We start from the raw sequence: 21,444 nt of genomic DNA on the forward strand, positions 1-21,444 counted from the left end.
CAACCCATGATTTCTGAAGAGACGCAGGCTGCCGCTGACTCCCAGGGGAGAGTCAGTCCGGTCCGTGTAACCAATTCGATGAGGCAGGAAAGTCCGCGAGACGTTTTATAAACAGTCCACTGGGGGTGGACAGGAGACAAAGGCGGGGCTTGCGTGGGTCAGGTGCCGGTTACCAGCACGGGATTCGTTCGGACATCCCAGGTACACAGGAGTCCCAGGGACGGCAGCTGGCTGCACCGGGGCAGAGGTTTGGCACTCACACCCTCCCAGCCGAACTCCCCTCCAAGAACACGCCCAAGTCATTCTCCAGGCTGGGTTTGTATAACTGTATCAGCATTTCCAGCAAGACAGGGTGTCTCGGAGCTTTTCATCTGTAAAGTCCACCGAACTGGATGTGGTTGGTTCAACGGTGACAACCTTTAGGCACAGCAAAAAACCATGAAAGTGCCATGATGGGTTGGTCATTAGGATGGGTGAGGGGCTCTCGGGAGGCAGGTTAGGATGCCTAGATACACATTCATAGGAAAATGGTTAAAATAACTATGCAAACTGTAATAATAATACAATAATATGGAGCCATGAAAATAATAAGGTAACTGCAGACAGACCAAGATGAGCCTAAGCGACCACAGCTTTCCGCATCCTACAGGGCCAGGTTGAACACACGTGCATGAGTGGGAGGCCAGGCCTGATGCGTGCACAGGAAGACAACGGCACACAAGAATAGTCAGGAAAACTCGGGGAAGTGAACAGCGAAGGCAGGGCTACTCCTACCACAGAGTCAAGCACAGGCCCACGACATTCCAAACTGGAACTGGCACACGGACGGACAGATAAATGGTAAACAGGTGCATTCCTCAGCACCTGCGGTGGGACAATAGGCAACTAGCCCTCAGTCACTCATCATGGCAAAATTAAGTCCAGATAGAGCTGAGGTTCAAATAATAATAAAACCTTAAAAGTTCTCAGCAAAACACGAGGTTTAACAAAAAATCATCTTGAGTGTGATGAGTCTTTCTGAACTATTCATAAAATCCAGAAGTCATAAAACATTTATAAGTATAAATATACTTAAGACTCTGAGAAGCAAAAATTTAGCCTAACATTTAAAGATCAATGACAAAAAAATTACAAAAAAGGTCAATGGAAAATGGTATTTGTGGCACAAACCACAAAGGGTTAACTTCTGTACTATGTAAAGTGCTCTTTAAAAATCCCTAAGTAGACATCCCGATAGAAATACACACTTCAAACCTGCACGTGAAATACTGCTTTCACGTCTCATATTGACATTAAATAACCAAGGTCAAGAACACAGAGCTGGTAAAGGTGCCAGAAATGTCAAGCAAACCGCCTCCCTGGAGTGTAAGCTGCAGCTCCGGCCAGGTTAGAAAAGCCCAGGGCTGTGGCCCAAACCCCTCAAAGGAAACGTTCCCCAGAGACACCGCTGCCACGTACGTAAAACCCAGGGAGGAGACAGGCACTCGGAACAGCCTCACACACAGTGGAAACTGCTAAAAATCATGTAACTGTACCGCGAAATGGGAATGGGGAATTCGAACAGGGAGCACCACGCAGACAGCGAGGCGCCGCGGGCAGCCCCTGAATACAGCGAGCTCCGCCATGTGCTGTTAACTGAACCACCCAGAGGGCAAGACAGCGCACGGGGGACAGCAGGACCTCAGAGATCACGTCGGCAGAATTCCCCAGAAAGAAAGTCCAGCAACTAACTGGCCCAAGGCCCGCCTCTGTGGGAGGGAGACGGGGTTAGAGAAAGACGTCCCAGCATCTCCTCCGGGCCTGAATTACTGCAAAAGCTTTTTACTCCTTTAAGTTAAAAAACTTAGAAGAGCCTTTGCCCTTGGAGTCAGCACAGGGCAGAGGCAGGGCCTTGCTCTGACATACAGATAGCGGGTCACACAGTTGTCATGTCAAGACAAAGGGGGACAGTGCACTCATCACCTGAGGCCGAGGGGAGAGAATAATGCTAGTGGGACAGGTCCCGGGCCTGCAGTTCCCAACATCAGCTCCTCAGGACCTGCGAGGTGAATGAGAGACAGGGCGCGTCCATACCTGTGCTCCTGGCATTTGGCGGCCTCTTCCAGGAGAGAGCATGTACTTAAAGAACCGGAAGGCAGCCCAGGTTGTGCTGAGCAGGCAGGAGATGGGCAGCTGTGCCCTCATCCAATCTCTCCTTTCCTCTTAGGACTAGAAATGCCCACAGACAGATGCCAGGTGGGAAGACTTCAACAGACCAAACCTCCAACCAGTGAAACAATTCAATGCTACTTTTCGCAAATGTCACAACTGCTTTCCTAGAAGAGTTTGTCTTTCAACCTGCTTAGAGACTCTGAGGCTTGTTAGGCCCGTTCTTGCTTCGTGCTACCTAAGTCAGACACCGTCTCACGTGAAAATCTGGTATGGACAAGCAGTTTGCACAACTCAACAGTTTTAACTCAGTTTCATAGCACATTAGGAACAGGCCAACGTTATTCCACTTTGGCAGCAGAAACTCTCAACCCATCTCACAAGACTGAGAGCCCCAGACCCAGACAGCACAAGGAGGGGAGCGCTGCGGGCCGGGCAGGGCCGGGCCAGAGCACATGAGAATGCCGGGGGCGCGCACGTCCTGCAGGCATTAAGATCCCAGCGCTCGCTTAGCAGGTGCACAAGGAGTTGCTCCTAAGAAGCTCACGGCAGCACTGTTTGCAATGGTCAGAAAACCCCAGAAAGATGGATTGTATTTCAATAAAAGTGTTAATAATAATTAAAAAAAAAGAAAACCCCAGAAGTAATCTTAAAAGCTCACCAACAGGAAGATGGTTAAAATACCTACACCAAAATGTGCAAGGTGAAATGTTATGGAGCCAAGGAAACAACAAATTAGTCACAAAACAGTAAGTACATATTGTACGCTTCCATTTTAGGGCAGGGAGTATATTAGGATAAATCGTACCATGTCCCTGGAGGGGGAAAAAAGGTCTGAAGGAATATAAATGAAGTTATCACTCAGTAATTATTCTTGGGAGAGGAATAATAGAGAATATTTTATCTTCATTGTTTTTCTACAATGTCCTAAGTTTTAAATAGATTAGTCATTTATAAAGAGATTAAAATAAATCCTGCCACAAACATACACTCAAGAGTCCCCACATTACAACACTACATATGGTATAATAACATTAGCCATGAACTTACCTAAATTTGCCAAGTTTTGGTCCCTTTGACAGTGGCTGCAGAGTGTTCGGCTGGGCATCCTCACAACATGAGTAATTAAAAAAAAAATCACACCTCGAGAAAATTAAAAATGATTATGTGGCTTGGACTCTGGGATCCCTATGAGCATTAAGTCCACAAATGTTAAACCCACAGATGTCGAGAGTCCATTGCACCCACCGAAGTCTCTGTGGCTCACTGTGAATACGCCGCCCGTCAAAGCAGGCAGAAATTTTCGAGCTTGCTACACAGAGTGTCCAAGAGGGGTGGACAAACAGACACTCGCAGTCGGGGATGCGATCCCCACGCCCACGCCGGAGGCCCGCAGGGCGAGCTGAGCGCTGACCCGGCCTGTGACCCAGCAATTCTGCATCTTGGTACCGGAGAAACAGCCACGTGTGTGCATACGGGGCGGGTATGAGGATGATTCCACGGCATCCAAAGGCACTGGAAAGCGTGTAAACGTTGATCGGCAGCAGAACAGCTAAAGAACTCACAGACTGTTCCAGAAAAAGAACACCACGCAGCCGCTTAGCACGACAACAGCAGCCTGTGGGTGCTCTCTGACCCCCCCCTCGCTAAGTGAAAAAAGCAAGTCAGTAATGATATATGATCTAGAACAGTATTTTCCACTTACATGGATGTTTTTATATTAGATGTAGATAAAAATGACTAGAAAAAGGTGTGGCAGCAAACAGCCAGCTGGGGGTGGGTGGGGTACTGGTAGTGCCCACCTGTCAGTCAGGCTTTAATTCTGTTCACAAGAGCGTCCACCAATCACTTACCTATTTCCCTTAAAATAAGAGAAGCAGCGGGAAACATCAGTTAACCGCGTTATAGTCACAAGAGACTCCAAGTGAACACACACGGTCAAGAGTGAATCTTAATACTGGTAAAGGAGAAAAGCTTCAGAAGATTTGATACGATGTAATACCTTTTCTATAAAGTTAAAAACAACTAAAATGAAAACAGTTTAAAAACATTTAGGTAAGTTTTTTTTCCAAAGTTCTATGAAAAGAAAGCAAGTAAAAGATAACCCCACCTTCAGGGCCATGATTACGCCGGCCCAGGGGAGGCAGCGGGGAGACTTGGGGAGGAGGTGGGGACGGCGACGACGACACAGGCAGAGTAAGTAACTGGCCAAAGTCCTGGTTTATACACCGAAGAGAAGATTCAGCATGTGCACCACATTCTTAAAAACACCGAGGAACCAAAGAAGAGCCATGTTATGTCTGGAACCAAGGACTAACCGCATTCAGTTCCGACAAGGAGACAGAAGTCTTGCCCTGAGGAGTATCACAGCTTCCACTCTGACTTCAGAACATAAGGAGCATTTTATAACATAATGAACAGTGACAGTCATTAAAATTCATTGTATTTGATGAGAAACAAAAACTAGAGATTAAAATTTTGAGAAACAGATTCAGGCAGATAATTATTAAGCTAATATTGACAGATCTAGAACAAAACAGCAATGACAGTATTTACTCAATTAAAAAAGTATGATATTTCACCTTTGCCAGTGTTAAGGAATTAATTACATACGCTCCTGGGTTGGATTCCTAACACCGTAAATGGAGCAGAGCACCCAGTGTAATGGGGGAGGACATGCATGTTTAGTTACTAAAGAAAAATGTAATTAGAAGCAAACCCAATAGTCTCATTAGATATTATCAGACTTATCACATCAAATTTTTAATACTCTTTGTATAAGAGATAGCTTTGTACACAACAAAGATAAGAAAAAATGAGAGTAAGTTTGACAATCACCAGCAAAAGCTTCCCTTCCCAACTCTACAAAGAATTCATGATCTTTATAAAAATCAACATGGTTGTTTTACAATGTAAGTAAATGGTCAAAGCAGAAAAATGCAGCTGATAAACCAAGTGGCAAAATAGACTAGACAGTAATTACAGAAATAAGACTGATTACTAAAGAACTTTTAAGAGCAGCAATAAATACTTCATAACATTGGATTTGGCAACATTTTCTTGGACATGACACCAAAAGCACAGGTAACAAAAGTAAAAACAGATAAACTGAATTACATCGAAATTAAAAGCATCAAAAGACACAATCAATAGTGAAAAGGCAACTCTGAAATGGAAACAATTTTTGTAAACCACTTATCTAATGAAGGGTTAGTATCAGAATATATAAATAACTCCCACAAATCAAAACCCAAAAAACCTGTTTTGTTTTTTTTGTAATGGGCAAAAGACCTGAAGAGGCATTTCTTCAAAGCTGATACACAAATGACCAACTAGCATTTGGAAAGATGTTCAACACCACTAATTATGAGGGAAGTTCAAAGCAAAACCACCATGAAATCCTTCATACCCATCAGGCTGCTATAAAGAAACAAGCACTGGTGAAGAAGCGGAAAATGGGAACCCTTGTCAACTGTTGGGAGGAGGGTAAAATGGTGTAGCTGTTATGGAAAACAGTATGGCAGTTCCCTCCAAAATGCAGCAATACCACCTATATACCCCCAAAGAACTGAAAGCAGTGTCTCCAAAAGGTATTTGTACACCCATGTTCATAAGCGCATTATTCACAGTAACAGAAGTGGAACAAGCCAGGTGCTCACGGATGGCTGAATGGATCGATAAGACGTGGCGCGCGTACCACGGGACGCTCTTCTACAAAGGGAAGCATCTTGATATGTGGAATAACACACACGAACCTAGAGGAGATCACGGAGTAAAATAAGCCAGTGCCGACAAGACAAACACTATATGGTTCCACTTAATAAGAGGTGCCTAAAGTTGTCGAACCCATAGAAACAGAGAAGTAGAATGGTGGCCGCCAGGGCTGGGGGAGAAGGGAATGAGGAGTTTCAGGGGCACAGAGGTTTCAATTTTGCAAGCTGAGAAAGTTTCGGGGATTGGTTATATTCACAACAACGTGAATAAACTTAACGCTACTGAATTGTACACGTTAAAATGGTTAAGATGGTGACATTTGTGTTGTGTGTATTTTACCATACAATAAATAAAACAGAAAAACCTCACATAGGCAGTTATGAAGGGAAACAGATATTCTCACAAGAGCAAGTGCAAGGTTTCTAGAGCAGCTGCGAGGCTGTGGCAAGAGTTCTAAGACCACACATGCTCAGTGACCAGGCAAGGCCCCCTTAGGGAACAGGCAGGATGTATGTATTTGTACCAATACATATTTAGATATTTTCACAAAATTTAGAGAGATGCACAATCACAGCAGCACAAGTGAAAACAGTCAAAACACTTTACACCTTAAGAAATCAGTTCAACATCCCACAGTGTAAGCGCAACGGATACAGTAACACAATTGTTTATTGGTGATATCGAGGTCTTGGACCCCTTCAGCAAGCTTATGCTTTCCATCCACAGGGAAAAAAATATTATATATATATATATAATATACATACACACATATACACACACACAGTTTCAAGCACTTACAGGCCTCTGGAAGCCTTCCATGGAATTCCCGCGGAAGAATTAACAGCCCTAAGAGCCATTTTCAATGCATTTGTGGACTCCGCTGATACCGGAAAATGTGAATGGAAACAAAACTGAGAGTAAAACCGGAAGAGGCCAGGACAGGCCCACAGACTCCCACTACCTCAAAGGCCCAGAGCAAGGCAGACAGGCCACTAGAGGCTGGGGAGAGGGACCCGGGAGGAAGCGGCTGGGTCTGAGGCTGGCCAGTGAGGGAGAGGAAGCATCGCTGCGACACTGAGTGAGCAGTCGCTGTGCACCAGATACACGACCTTCACCCCCACTTCCCGGGCGTGGCCAGGCTCAGTCATTTGCTCCCAGTCGTAAAGCTCCCCAGGCAGGAGTGGAACCAGATCTGTCCGTCTGCCCCTGCTCTTGGCCACCCGCCCTCGACCAGGGCTGCCTGATGGTCTCAAACGTTAAGATGAGGTGGGTGCCTGGAGAAAGCAGGCTCAGGGGTTCTGAGGGGGCATCAGGCCTCCCCAGCCACACACACAGGCTGCACTACAAACTCCAGGTGGATTGTGTGTTTAAATGTTAACAAACTGGACCGTACAAGTGTCACAAAATAATACAGAGTAAGATTAACACACTTCGGGGGTGAGTGATCTAAGCATAGCACGAGCACAGAAAGCATAAAGAACAACTTCAGAAAAAAGTAACTTTTGTTATGTTTGAAACACAATACACCAATGAAAAGGCAATCTGTAAACTGCAAAAAATACCTGCATCAACCATAATGCACTGTTAATACATATGCTTTCACAGATTAATAGAAAAATGAGCCATTAAGAAGTGGAAAGGCACACAGGTGCACAAACAACACTGCAGATGTTCAGGTCACAGCTGTGCCCACACCCACGGGTAACGCCTGGACCCACCCAGGGAGCAAAGGTTCTTAGCGCGCTACCCAGGCTGAGGAACGGGGAGACAGCGCTGGGTTCACCCCAACAGTGAGAAGCTCCCTGAGAAAACCCCTCCCAGGAGGACAGTTTAACAATATGAACTAAAGTCTTAAGAAGGTGGACAAGGCAACTCACATGCAGAAATGCATTCATGTCGCCCAAAGAAAGATCACCCGGTGTGATACAGTTTGAGCTACAGGAACAGTCAGAAAGCCTTACTTCCTAAGGGGGCAAAAAAAAAAACTGGAAAATGACTTGTCTGTCATCTAAACAAGATTGTTTAAATGGATACAATGGAATATTACGACACCACAAGAGATGTTTCCAGCAACAAGATACTCATTGTACATTAAGAGGAATTGCAAAACAATTTACAGCAGAATTCCTTTTTTGTTTAAAAAGGCATATAACCTATGCATAGGAAGAAAACTCTAGAAGCAAATATGCCAAAACAATTGTCAATGGAAGATTACTGAGGATTTTGCTTATAAGTTTTCTTATTCGTAAACCTCACAATAAACTTCCTTCACAACAAGAGAACTTAACTGAGAGTTATTTAAAAGAAAAGAGCTTCGGCGGTACAGAGCTGCGGGGCTCGGAGGGCTTCCAGCAGTGTCCTACCTGGCCAACCAGGTGGTCAAGGCCACACTCCCTGAGACACACAGCTTCACATCTTCCTGATTTGGGGTTATTTTGGTATCTTCCTCTTGCCACTTCCAGACTGCATCACTCTATTTTTGTGTTAAATATGAACACATAACACATACCACACACATCTGAAGCCTCATTTGGCCTTTCATTTAATATCAGCACAGCACAAAAACAAGCACTGCTCAAGGCGAGAGGTTAACATGTCCTCCAGAAACTTGATCTGTAGAGAGAGAAGAGGTCCTAGGAGGCCCCGGCCATGGTCAGTCAGACAAACCAGGAGCAGTCAATAGGGTGTGTGTGGTGGGGCCGTTACCGTCCAATCCCTTCTGTAACACAGGCCATTTCTGCAGTTTCTACCCATGGCTACAACCCCCCCTCACTGAATTTCACCGCACCATCCGCCGCCTCTGGGAGTTGAGAGGAAAGGCTGGATTCAGATCGACGCGTGAGCAAGCACGCTGCTTAGCAAGGGCCCACACAGCCAACACCTGCTACCTGAGGATAAGTGGGGGTGAAGACCGGGCAGAGGCCTGGAGGGCGCACATGCAGCTCTCAACTACCTGCCCTGGTCCTGTTAGCAGCCCCGTGTTATAAGCCCTTCCAATGACAAACATTTACACCCCTGCTGGGAAATTCTTTTCTCACTGAACACACGCAGTCCCTAGGAGACGGCACACAGATGTTTGTAGCAGTGTCCGTCAAGGTTGGAAGCAAGAGTTTAGGAATCACTGTATCAGGACCAGGGGAGAAACAAGCTCTGAAAAGAGGGCCAGGCAGGTGGAAGGCTGGGCAAAAGGCAAAAAGGTAAAGGACGCAGGAAAGGAAGCCTTCAACTGTGCTGGGGATCAAGGGACGGGCCTGCGAGCACGGAGGGGCTCCCGGGACCTGGCCAGCGGCACCCACTCCCAGCAGAGCCACGCACCCTGACAGGCAGCTTGCTGGTGGGCACCCAAGTCATTTCTCAGCAGCAAACACATGAGGGCTCACGAGGACCGAGGAGGCCGACAAACAGGAGGGAGTGAGGCCGACAGCGCTCTCCCACCTCCTTGGGGTGGTCACGCCTGGCTCATGTCAGGTCTTTCTTCCCCTTCCCACGCCCTTGGAAACAAGCCTTCTCAGCAGAGGCTGCCAGTGGGTTTTCTTCTGAGCCCTAAGTTGGTCACCTTACAGCCCTAAAGAACTGCAGCAGAAGAGCTCCCAGGACGCAGGATCAATCTGGTCCAAGTGCTTCTACTCACACCCTCTTGGCCAGCTTAGCACAACAGTTACACAACTGAACCCAACCCCTGCATCACTCACCCAAAAAAACTTAAGCCCAATCCTTCAGTAAAATGAGAATTATGTGCTTAAACCCAAACCCCAGGTACATGGTAGGCTCCCCAAAGACAAATATAAGTATTATATTGTCCTTCCTACTCCTTGAAGCCAACAGGAATAGAGGTCCTCCTTCGGACGATACCACCTGGAAATATGACCCGGTGGAACTCCAGGCCACTAGAAAGTGCCCCCCACCCTGACAGGCCCCTCATTGGCTTGGCGGGGTGACGTCACATCCTGCAGAATCTTCACACACCCGCAGTGAGCAGAGCTCCCTCCCCACCCGCCCGTTTACAGACCTTTCAGAACACACCAGCTCTGCTGGAGGTTCCCACACTCCATTGAATGACCTCAACCTGGAGCTACTAAAAAGTGAATCCAGGCCTAAAGCTATATTAATATGAAGATACGTTCAATTCACGATGAAGGCAACTTGATACACAGACAAGATCAAGGTGGAAAAATATAACATAGGGATACAATGCCAATGAGTTTAGAACTCAAACCTTTATTTGTGCTGTGAAGGGGAAGAAAAATGATTAGTCATCATACATGATGCAACAGGACTGGTTCTCACCACACAGAGCAACAGAGACGTGATTTTCACCACCTACTTTTACAGTTTCGATTTCACAACAGCATAACGCAACATATTTCCCGACACGCGTGACTGGTGCTCTTCAAATTCCAATGAGTCACCGCATCATGCCCAAGTCACAGGTTAAGAATTGAACTACATGTCAACATATTTTTAAACATCACCAAAGAACCCAGAAGACGTAACTCCCAAGGGTAATAAGTAGTGGGGATTTAAAATTTTCAAAGTAAATTTAAGGGGAAAAGGGAGATGATAAAAAGCCACAGCTGTTACTTTACCAATTAAATAGGTGCATCTCAGAAACAAGTATCATAAGAGTTCAGATCTTCCCCTGGATTTTTACAGACCGTATCTAAAGCACTTGCCCAGCCCTAGTTTTGTTCTCATTTCCAAAACTGATTTTGGTTTAATAGTTTCCCACATGAAGTACTGGGTCACTTAAAAAGCACAAACATTCAAACTAAAGATACAGCGGATTATGAACTGAAACCTTATCAAGGATACATGGACTATTTGCTACCAAACATACAGTGACGACAGCGGTCACAAGGTTACTACGTTCTTCTTGTCACAACAAGGACAAAAAGGTTAACAGGAAAAACTTCTGCTGGTACTAGTACCAATCACAAAGACAAGAGATGTGTTTAATAAGGCAGGAGATGACATGCGGAATTCCTCTAGAAACCATTTTCACTCTGCTCAAGTTTTCAATTGCAAAACCTCAGCTAAGATGTTACAAACCCAGAAAAGTCCATCTGACCATCTTTTAAGTGCACACCAAAATCTGAAACATAATACTTCAAAAGCCCCCAATTTGGGTATTTAGAGTCTTAAGACTGCTCGGGATTCTGCACACATTCAGATAAACCACTTTGAAGTTTGCAAAGCGGTGAAAGATGTTAATCTGCTGATGCAAGTTCCTGACACCAGTCTTTCAAGTGACTGATAACCAGGCTGTTACCTTTCCCAGTCCTCCCCATCTTGCAAAGCAAAACAATTTTGCTTTCCTTCCTGCAATTAAGAGTTCTAAGCATTTTAGAAAATTTGCAAGCAACTTTTGCGCTTCCAAGCAACAACTAGTGTTAACAATTTACTATTAACTAACATTTTCTTCTCCCACGAGCTCTACGTAACTCCCCAGAGCTCTGCCTATTGATATTTTCTCCAGAAAATTCCCTCCGACCCACACTCCCAACCACTCCCACCCTACAGAACCCACATCTAATCGCAACCCTCTCCCTTTCTTTCCCCCCCTCCCCGTCCCCAGCGCCAGGGCCAAATCATCCCCTCCCTCCCAATCCCTCACCTCCGGGTCCCCTCATTTGAAGACTAAAATTACTTTGAAATCTAATCAAATAAAATTCAAGTTAAAAAGTATATAGGCCAAGATGGAGCAGAGATCACTATCAGTACCCTGACCACACCCTTCTTGTAGTAGGGATGCCCAAACCAGACCTGCATTTCCATCCCCACTTAGGCAGCACCACCTTGTACCCTCCCAGACCACAGCACAACACAATGACCCCCTCAGTTTGCCAGGTGGCTTCCTGTGAGTATTGGCCTAAGGCGTTTCAACAGTAAACACTTTCTGGACACACAGGTTACATCATCACACTAAGAATTCCTCCGACCGAGGCTGGGGCAGGCAGGTGAGTAGATGACAGGGTCCCTGGGCTCCATCTGCAAGCTCCATCTACCAGGCATCACTCTGCGTTGAGGCATCAGCGTTAAAATGTTCTACATCTTAAGAGTCTTCTGGAGGCAAGGTTCGTAGCACAGAACTAGCATGACAGGAAGCATTAGAAGACGCAGCCATCGGAAAACCTCCACCCCCGAACAGGAGAGGTGCCTGCTGGCATTCAACGTGCCCAGAGGTTGGTGCTCCGGATCAAACACTCAACACATCTGCTGACGACCCCGGATGCATCTGCTTGGGACTTGGAACCATCACCCTCTCACAAGCTCAATGACACCCTTAAAGGGTGGCCTCCTGAATACAGGGCTTCCTGAGCCAAGGCCTGGACACGGGACATTGGAGAACTTCCTCCTCCTAAGCCTCTGGAAATTCAATCTGCAGACATCAATTTAGGCGGGCTCTCTCCTCCAGGGTCTCCCCTCCTGCACTGCTAGGACTCACACTGGCCAGGGGCTCCATCCTCCTGGTGCCATCAGCTCGCCATGATGAACACTACAGCAACAAACCACCATCTATGAGGGCATTTGCGTAGCTTTCAGCTGGTACCATGGCCGCGGGCCCACCCGGGGGGTGCACATCCACGCCCCACCCCCTCCACCTGCAAGCCACCCACCCACCCAGAGTCTCAACAGGGGAGGCCTCTCCTCCTTCAGGATTACCAGCAGTACCGACTCCAACAGGGACTGGAGCAACTTCCCGGGCTTACCAGATTACCAGAAGCAACGCTTAAGCCAATGGGGAACCTCGAGGGAGTTAAAGGGAGGAGGAGGAGGAGGAGGGGCAGAGTGAGCTCACAGAAGAGGTTAGCACGGAACCTACAGGAAAAGTCCAAAAGGGAGCACTGCCACCTGGAAAATAAAGCGTGGGTCAATTTTGTCCACCTCCAGCCCCTGCCTGTCAAGACACACACGAGGCGCCACCGCTCAGCATGGCACCTTACCTCCTCACGCAGTCCCTAGACCCCCCTCGCACCCAGACCTGGCCTCCGCCAGGTTGGGCCTGGCTGGACCCTGTCCCAGGTCGAGCCAGAATTACATACCGCCCTGGGCCGGAGCTGTCAGCCCCGCGAAGCTAAGGTCAGTTGCCACCACACCAGGCCTCATCCCCAGGCGGGCTCACACCCCTTTGTCTGGAAAAAAAGGGGGCGGCTGGTATTGACAAGTTCAAGTGCTGCCTTCCCAGCCTAACTGCGACCCCGCACCCCACGGCCTGCCTTCTTGCTCATGTTCAGGGCATCGACGGCCAGATATCGCCTCCAGCAAGGGTGGCGAGACCCTCAGCCTCCTCCAGTCTCTGCCTCCCTCCTTCAGACAAAGCAGGGCACAGGGGGCCGCCCAGCCTACGCAGAAGCGGCCCCCTCCCAGGGGTCAAGTTCCCCTTCTCCAGCGGGCAGCAGCGACAGCCAGGCCTGGAGTCTGCTCCTCTCCCTGGGTTCCTGCGGGCCCTTTCGAGGCAGCTCTGCCCTGCAAGACTTCCCTAAGGTCTAGTCTCCCCTCTAACCTGCCTCCAGCAGGCACACTCCCACCCCCAGCCCGCCAGTATCTTCTGACTCTGTCACCGCCCCCATCTGTCCCCTGAGGCCCTAAACTGCCACCTCCTCCCCCACAACTCAGCCCGGGCCCGCGGCCCTCCCTGTGGCTAACTCCTGCTGGACGGGCCACAACTTTTGCTTTTATAGCCCCGGCCGCGTCACCCGGGGCATTGCTCAACGGGACGATTCCTCCACCGCCACCGGAAAAAAAGTCCCTCCCTGACCCTGTCTGAGGAGACGCCTCGGGGTGGCACCGGGTGTCCCGGGCTGTCCGCCCTCTCAGACGCCCCAGTTATCCCCGCCCCCCTTAGCAGTGCTTCCTGAGATCCACGACCCATCTCAAGGTCCCCTTTGGGAGGTGGATTCCAGGGGGAAAAGGGGAGACGTCCCCTTTTCTTTCACGGGCCCGGGGAATTAGGGGATGGGTAGGGGAGGTGGCTTGGGAGCTGCCCTCTCAAGAAGAAGGGACCGCCCGGGGTTGCCTCAGGTCACCCTTTCCCGAGAAATCCGAAAGAAGGGCCGGCAGAGCGTCTGGAAAATTCCAGGCGGCGGCGGCGGCGGAGGGATCTCTGCAGAGGACGCATCACTCCCGGGAGAGGGGGTGGGGGGGCGCGTGACTCCTCGTGATCGCAGGTGACGTCAGCGCCAAGGCGCGCGGGCGGGGGCGGGGCGGCGTCAGGCCCGCCAGGCTGGAGCCGGGGCCCCTCCGGAGGGGAGTGGGCACTGTTGGCAGGTTGGCAGCTGGGCTGCCTGTGGAGAACCGCACCCGCAGCTGTGCTTAGTGTCTGTCTCTGGTTAAGAAGCCCTGTTGTGATTTTTATTTTTAAAAGTTAATTAAAACGTTACATTTCCCCCCCCATTGCCTTTTGATAACTTGAGGGGCATGTATCATGGCTTTGTTATTCTCAGTTAACCAAGGCCTTGGAGGTTTGAAATGTTTCATCAGAAAAGATGTTCTTGTTGGGACAGAATACTTTATGATTATTCATTATGTAATAAATGGAAAAAGGCAGTTGCAAAGTAATGAAAAGCAAGATCTTGTTTGTGCAGAAAACAACACACGTGTCATTTCTTGGCCATCTGTTCCCAAGGGTAGAGATAGACATTCAATCCCGCTTTACTTCTGGATTGGGAAGTGGGGAAAAAGAGTTTTTGGAAAAACTAGTTTGTCCAGGCCAGTTTGCAGTCTGTGATGGGGGCCTGTTTGAGGACTGCTGCTGGGGAAGCTGCCTGCTGTCTGCCCCCAGGGAGTAGGCCCCCAGGCTGGGTCTCCTAAAATAAGGCAAAAGCAAGCCAGGCACGCTCTGATCCCCTCAGGCCCTCCCCAAGGGCCTGAGCGCTTGGGGAGAATTTCAGAATTGGTAGTTGGCATTTCCTGTGCCAGTGTGGGGCTAGAAGAAAGAGGAAGGACAGCTCCCCTCCCACCCCCCGTATGGCCTCCTTTCAGCCCTGGGCCCCTTCAGCAGGGCGTTGGAAGGACAGTGGTCAGAGTAACCAGAACTGGGAATGGCTTCTCTGACCAACTCCTGCCAGAGGTCGCCTCCCAGAATACCCTCCCACACCCCAGCAAACTGCCTGTGATGACAGGCTCCCTTGGCAACAAGGGGAAGATTTTTTTTCCCCCCTTGCCTCTGCAAGATGGCATCTGCGGGTGGGGCAGGCCAGCTGCCACACCCGCCCTGTGTTCTCAGAAAACTGGTGACTCTCATGTGACCCTCCTCCCAGAAGGTCAAGTAGGTGACAAGCCAGGGCTTGTTCACAGGACTGCTCAGGGAAAGATTCTGGCAGTTTGCTCTTCCCCAAGATCTTCCTCATCCGTCTCATCCTGGCAACATGTCCAGGGGTGGGTCGAGGAGACTGGGCCTGAAAGAACAGTGTGGAAAGAAGGACTTGCCTGTCAGAATGTTCTAGAAAGGCTGGGAGGTGTGTGTAATCCCAAGCAAATGCCTTCCCTGCTGTGTCATAGTGCCAAGCTGTGGGCTCAGCCCTTTATTTATCTCCTAGGCGCCTGAGAGGAGGTAGTCACTGCGGAGTGGCTTGCTACTTTTTTTGGCCACGTCTGCAGCAGGCAGAAATAGCTGGGTCAGGGAGTGAACCTGAGCCAGGGCAGTGACAACGCCGGATCCCTAACCCACTGTGCCACAAGAGAACTCCTGTAGCTTGCTTTTTTCTCTCTCTGGTCTAATTACCTTCCTCATCCACACGTCATTCCCAAATCCCAGGAACAAACTGTATTAGATTGTATTTTTCAAAAGAGCAGGAGTAGGTGGAATTAGCAATGCACAAAGCATTAGGATTCTGCGCTGCTTAGGACTCTCCAACACGAAAGGAACTAAGGCCTTCCTTTGTGCCCCTGTGTCTGGAGGGGTCCCACCACCCACTCCATTTTCAAGGATAAATTGGCACAGTGTCCATGGGCCCTGGCTTAGAAGCTCTCCGGGCAGCATGGCTAGCTTTTGTTGGAGCTGGATTGTCTCTGAGGAGGAATGAGGGTAGAAAGCCACACAGGGACCTCTCTGTCCGGCCTTTGGGGCCAAGGCTGTCCTTACAGTGAGATGGACAAATGGAAGGCTCGGGTCCTGCCTCTTTCTGCAAATAAGGCTGAAAATACCTCGGGAGTATTTTTACAGAGAGGAGGGCAGGGCAGCCAGTGCGTCAGCAGATTTCTCCTGAGCAAAACAAGCTGTTCCAGGAAACGGCAGTAAACAAGAGAACTTTGGTCCCTGGGTGGGGCTGGGTGATGAGAGGCCTGCCCCACCCGGGGGGTGGTTGAGACCTGCTCTTCCTGGGGCAGTGCCCTGAGGGGCTCATGGCTGGGGGGACGGGGGGGGGGGAGGACCCCTTGGGCAACATCCGGATTTCAGGGTCAGGGCCAGGGCTCCAAGTCCTTTCTCACAGCCAGGATTGCCTTCCCTTCTCGTTCTGAAGCCTGCTTAGTTTTGTTTTCCTGAAAACACATCAGCCCAGGACGGGTCCCAGGAGAGAGAAGAGGGGCGAGAAAGGGCTGGTGCTTTAGGGTCAAGATGGGTAGGAGGGTGATGATATTGCTGCCACCACTAGAGAATGTGCCAGAACCCTGCTCCCGTCTCTCACAGGCCCAGTACTAGAGCTGTGGCCTCCTGGGTCACCTTGGACTTGTAACGGAGCAGGACCCTGGGAGGCCTTCCCAGAATAGACCCCCACTCATCTCCTCCGCTTGCCTTTTTAGCTATAGAAAAACTTGAACGAACCAATTTAATCAGGGAATGAAAAAAAAAAAAAAAAAAAAACAAAGAAAACAGTAATAACAGCTCAGCCATTCAACAAAGTCAAGGACCTTCAGTTCCTCAGAGACTTTAGATAGGAGTTCCTATTGTGGCTCAGCAGGTCAACAACCAACTAGTACCCAGGAGGATGCAGGTTCAATCCCTGACCCCGAGCAGTGGGTTAAGGACGTGGCATTGCCGTGAGCTGTGGCTGAGGTCACAGACTTGGCTCAGATCTGGCGTGGCTGTGGCTGTGGTGTGGGCCAGTGGCTGCAGCTCTGATTTGACCCCTAGACCGGGAACTTCCATATGCTGTGGGTGCAGCCTTAAAAAGAAATTAAAAAAAAAAGAAAGATAAAGAAAGAAAACCAAAGCCTATAGATAATATTTTGAGCCATGACCCTGGAGCTGTTTTGCAGGTGCTGAAGCTCCCACCGTTTGGAAGAAACCACCTAACTCGATGCTGCCCACAGCACGTAGACCCCAGACCCGATGGAACCAGCACGTTAAAGCTGCCGACTCCCAATGACCTCCCCACCCACCAATCAGGAGCATGTCCAGGAGCTGACCACGGCCGGCTCCTCGGACACTGTAGGACTCCTCACAGTCCCCTCCGAGGGCGGCACCAGCCTGCTGTGTGTTCCCTCTTTGCCTGGCAGTTAAAGCTGCTTTTTCTGCTTCCTCCAACTGTCTCCGTGCTTCTGTCTGGCACTGGTGCCGAGATTTCGACTCTCCCCCTCCCAGGAGCCCCTCGGCCTGGGCCTCTCCCTTCAGAGCCCCAGGGCCCGGGTTTCAGGGCCTGGGTAAGGAAGTGCACAGTCACTGCGTGCTGGCCGGGAGCCCTTCCTGCCCTGGCTCGCCTCCCAGCGGCCCAGCGGGAACAACCCGGACCTCCGCCCAGCCCCCACTGGCCTCTCCTGCCCTGGCAGGAAGCTGGGCCCCAGCCTGGTCTGGCCCACCCTGCTGCAGGCCCCCGGGCAGGCCCTTCGTCAGCTCTCCAGCCGGCTTTCCCTGTTCTCACCTCCTCGCTTTAACAAAAGAGTCTGCCTGGAAGCACTTAACCCAGTGGCTCTGCCTGGAGGTCACCTTCCCAGTGAGACTCCATCCCCACCCCGTCCTGCTGGGACGTGAGCTCCTCAAGGGAGGGCCTTCCGTCTGTTTGTCCTCCCCTGGGCCTCTGAGCTGGCAGTCCCCGAGACGGCCCTGGCGTGGAGCGGATCTTGATAAATGTGTTGACCAAACAGTTGTGCCCACTGTGAGGCTCTCGGTCAATATTTGTGATGTTTCTGGGCTGATCGGAGGAAGGAAATGAGTTCCCAGGTCAACAGCAGGCCCACAAAACAGGTGGCGGGCCCGGATCTGGGGTCCCGTCCACCCCGGACTCCCAAGTCAGGACATATGGAGAGGGTGGTGGGGTCGGGGTGGGGGGACTGCTGTTCCCTGTGGCCGGGGGCCCAGCAGCTCCCAGGAAATGGCTGGTGCAGCTCAGGGAGACAGGGGAGCCTCTCTTGGCGGACGTGGCAGAAGGCGTTTGAGGGGGAGGGTGTCAGGGGTTGGTTCTCCCGGTTTATAAGGCAGAGGAGGAAGTGGGCCAGTCCACCTGCATTTCCTGCTCTCATTTTGGGAGCCCATGTGTGTCCAAAAGAGAGAGGGACAGGAGTTCCCGCTGTGGCACAACGGGATCCGGCAGTGTCTTGGGAGCACTGGGTCTCAGGTTCCATCCTGGCGCAGTGGGTTAAGGATCCAGCATTGTTGCAGCGCAATTTATGCTGTGACTGCATCTTGGATCCGATGCTCCCTGGCCTGGGAACTCCATGTGCCTTGGGGAGGCTGGAAAAGGAAAAAAAGAAAAGGCGGGACAGGCAGGGAGGTGATCCTGTTAGGAGGGGGCTCTCATATGTGTGACCTATGCCTCCTCTGGGGTTCCAAGGGCCCCCCAACTGGGAGCCCCCTGCTTCTAGCGCCAGGCCTTGGGCGAGCCGTGGCTCCAGGAACTAACTGCAACGCCATCAGTCGCCTTCATCCAGCTCTTTGGGACGCTCTGCCGTGTACAGAGGCATCAGGGGGGCCCTGGTGCCCAGCCCCGCTCCCCAGCCTTGCACGAGCCGGCCTGCTGCCTGGAGCTCACGTTGCCCTTTTCCTGCCAACTCCTTCACTGGCTCATGGTCGCCTCCCTGTGTCCAGAAAGCCCTGCTCACCAGACTCTCTTGTCCCCCCTCCCGAGTGCCAAGCACCGACGGGGAGCAGCAGGAAGGCCTGTGGAATGAGGTACCCGGTCCCACAAGCCTTGCCTCCCTGGACCACTGTCGCCCCACCAGTGGCCCCAGACGTCCTCGGGCAGGCCCCCTGTTGCTGACGGAGCAAGTCCCAGCTTTGGGGGGCCCCACCCTTTGGCCCGTGTCCATCTCACCAGCCTCGCCGCAAGCCTCACCCACCAGGAACCTTGGTGACAGCTCCTCTGGGTGAGCAACCTGGTGGTGCTGAAAGCCGCCCCTTCCCAGGCCTAGGTCTGCACAGCCCCCCCAGGGACCCTCTCCTCCCAGGCTGCCTGCAGCCCCCCACCGGAGCTCACTTCTGCTGGTGTCCCTGAGGCTGGAAAGGTCCCCAGGCCTGAGCCTCTCTCGCCCCCACAGTGACCCCACTGGAGCACGGGTTGTTCAGACCACCCTTGAACCTCTGCCCTTTTCTGTTCTGACTCCCCTAGACCTGCCCAAGTGGCACCTGTGAGAGACCCAGGTGGTGCCGGGGCTTCTGTGGGCAGCGTGAACCCCTGAGGGGTTCATGTGCCCCTGGAGGCTGCCGACCTTGAAGCTGTGGGGGAGGCCTTTGCTCCTACCAGCCCGGAGCGTCAGCGGTCACCACCCCCTCTCCACCAAATGCCAAGATCAAACAGGCCGGCGACATGGAAGTCCTGGGAAGAGCTGGGACTGTTATTATTCTCCCACTTGCACATTATACCCGTGACGAGTAGAGTGAAATAGCTGCGGGGAAGGGGAGGATAAATGAGGAGTCTGGGATTAACATATACGCACTCCTATATGTAAAACAGAGAACCAACAAGGACCTGCTGTATGGCACGGGGGCCATGCTCAATATTTTGTAGTAATCTAGAAGGGAAGAGAATTCGAAAAAAAATATATACATAATAATATTATACATAAACTATATATATTATAAATACATAAGTTATATTATACATGGGGAGTTCCCGTTGTGGCTCAGCAGTTAACAAACCTGGCTAGTATCCATGAGGACGCGGGTTCGATCCTTGTTCTTGCCCAGTGGGTTAAGGATCCGGTTGTTGCCATGAGCTGTGGTGTAGTTCGCAGATGCAGCTCGGATCTGGTGTTGCTGTGGCTGTGGCATAGACCAGCAGCTACAGCTCTGATCAGACCCCTTGCCTGGGAATCTCCATATGCCACGGGTGCAGCTCTGAAAAGCAAAAAACAAAACAAAAATAATAATAATAGCTGGGAGTTCCCGTCCTGGCTCAGCAGTAACGAGCCTGACTACTATCCGTGAGGATGCAGGTTCTATCCCTGGCCTTGCTCAGTGGGTTAAGGATCAGGCCTTGCCTGAGCCACGGTGTAGGTCGCAGATGCGGCTCAGGTCTGGTATTGCTGTGGCTGTGGTGTAGGCCGACAGCTGCAGCTCCCATTCAACCCCTAGCCTGGGAATTTCCTTATGTCTCGGATGTGGGGGGTGGGTGGAAATAGCTGGAGGGGTCCGTATGGGTGGGGGAGGGGAGGTGCTGGAAGAACTGGACTGCTGGGCAGGGGGAGGGGCCTGTTGGCAGGGGCCTGGGACTGTCAGCTCCTGTGGGCAAGGGGCAGAGCAGGAGAGAGAGGAGTAGCTCCAAGGGTCTACCCACTCCACTCAGTGGATTCCCCCCAACAGCCCTAGGTTTTTAATTTTTTTGGGGGTGCAACATGAAGAAGTTCCCCTGGCCATGGATTGATCCGGAGCCATAGCAGTGATAAGGACAGATCCGTTTTCTTCTTTTTTCTTTTTTTTAGGGCTGCACCTACAGCATGTGGAAGTTCCCAGACTATGGGTTGAATTGGAGCGGCAGCTGCCAGCCTATGCCACAGCCAGAGCAACTCGGGATCCAAGCTGCATCTGCGACCTATGTCACAGCTCACGGCAACACTGGATCCTTAACCCACTGAACGAGGCCAGGATTGAGCCTGCATCTTCATGGATACTAGTCCGGTTCTCAACCTACTGAGCCACAACAGGAACTCCAAGAACAGATCCCTAACCTGCCAAACCACCAGGAATTTCCCACCCCTAGTTTTAAATATTTTGACTTGGTTGTCATTTCACAAAGCCCCTCCCCCCAAAAAAAATTCCAAAGCAGAATCTGTTTTGGGAACATGGATTCTGATCTTTGGAAAAAGTGGATCCTCTCGTCAACTGGGAATGGGGCGGGGGAGGCAGGTGCTTTCGGAGGTTCAGGACCCCCGATCATGGCCCAGAGGCGGGTGGTAGTGGTCAGGAGCCAAGGCACCCGCTCTGAGAGGGGGGTGGGCATGTAGTGCCAGCCGCCAGCCCCCCTGACTCTGCCCTGGTTCATGGCTGCATAGATCCGGGCAGGATCACAACCTCTGCAGCTAAGCTGGAGGAGAAAAGGGCAGGCTCGACTGCCCCCTGCCGGCCACAGCTGGACCCACAACCTGTGGGCAGTGACTTGCACTAACTCCCAAATCAAACCCCGCCCTCCCTCCCCCTTTGAAAGGCCGGGAGCCACGGGGCACCAGGCTTGCTATTTAAAACAGAAGTCCTGGAGTTGCCTGGTGGCT

At 50.9% G+C, this 21,444-nt stretch overlaps 1 long non-coding RNA gene across 1 annotated transcript; it reads right to left on the bottom strand.

The window, feature by feature from the left end:
- Positions 5,408–13,526, bottom strand: LOC100513133. The gene is made up of 2 exons (XR_115737.4): positions 12,906–13,526; positions 5,408–12,714 (listed from the first exon to the last, which is right to left on the bottom strand). It is a non-coding gene; the product is annotated as an uncharacterized LOC100513133 (long non-coding RNA).

The sequence above is a fragment of the Sus scrofa genome, chromosome 2 (genome assembly GCF_000003025.6).
Source record: "Sus scrofa isolate TJ Tabasco breed Duroc chromosome 2, Sscrofa11.1, whole genome shotgun sequence".
NCBI classification, from domain to species: domain Eukaryota; kingdom Metazoa; phylum Chordata; class Mammalia; order Artiodactyla; family Suidae; genus Sus; species Sus scrofa.